We start from the raw sequence: 946 nt of genomic DNA on the forward strand, positions 1-946 counted from the left end.
TGACACTTTAAAAACTCTTCAAAATTATAATACAGTCCAGTTTTGTTTTCGCTATAGTGCTTTCAATTTTCTTTGACGGCTAAGATCAGTTCGAAACTGGAATGAAACATGAGAAATTTCGTAAAGTTGTTCTCATGATCAGCAACAATCTTAACATGATGTATTTGTAACCATACAATACAGCATTTGTGTGCTATATAAAACAAAAAAAAAAAAGTAGAGAGGTGTCAAGGGACACCTGGATGGAACGAAGTTCCATTCGTTTCTATAAGAGAGAGGGAGACAGACAGAGAGACATACGACGCCGCACAGCTTACAATAGCTTACTATAGCAAAAAGTGTCGTGACAACTTTTCGTAAGAATTTTTTCCGTCTAGCCCCCTTTCACAAAGCGCGATAAGGTACTTCGTTCCAAAAAATTTCCTTAAGAAAAACCTTACTGCTCTTGTGTTAAGACACTCCCATCATTAGGTCGTTTTATTTGATTCTCATTGCCATGGCTATATGCGTTTTCTTTTTATTTTATTTTTAATTATCCTACTTCCTACTAATATTATAAATGCGAAAGTTTGCAAGGATGTGTGTGTGTGTGTTTGTTGCTCTTTCACTCAAAAACTACAGAACCGATTGCAATGAAATTTGCTGTCTACAGCTGGACAACTGGAATAATAACACATAGGAAATCTTTTTATCCCTATATTCGTACGGGATACGGACTTACGCGGATGAAACCACGGGGTGCAGCTAGTCTATAATAAATGATAGACACGCATTTGTTGCACGCACAACATATACGTAATTGATCTGTGGATAATGTTGTCGTTTGCGCACTTACACCCGTGTACAGACAGCGTGCTTCTTGTATAATGTCTTACTCTACTAATAAAAAACAGTAGCAGTCGTGGGACTGCCGATAGAAGTGAAAACGGAACTATTAAGTTGAGAG

The 946-nt window shown here is 37.3% G+C and overlaps 1 protein-coding gene across 1 annotated transcript in view; it reads left to right on the forward strand.

The window, feature by feature from the left end:
* LOC119839015 (putative U5 small nuclear ribonucleoprotein 200 kDa helicase) overlaps positions 1-946 on the forward strand; it is a 37,983-nt gene that overhangs the window by 11,215 nt on the left and 25,822 nt on the right. The gene's annotated exons all lie outside the window — the stretch shown is intronic.

The sequence above is a fragment of the Zerene cesonia genome, unplaced genomic scaffold (genome assembly GCF_012273895.1).
Source record: "Zerene cesonia ecotype Mississippi unplaced genomic scaffold, Zerene_cesonia_1.1 Zces_u007, whole genome shotgun sequence".
NCBI classification, from domain to species: Eukaryota; Metazoa; Arthropoda; class Insecta; order Lepidoptera; family Pieridae; genus Zerene; species Zerene cesonia.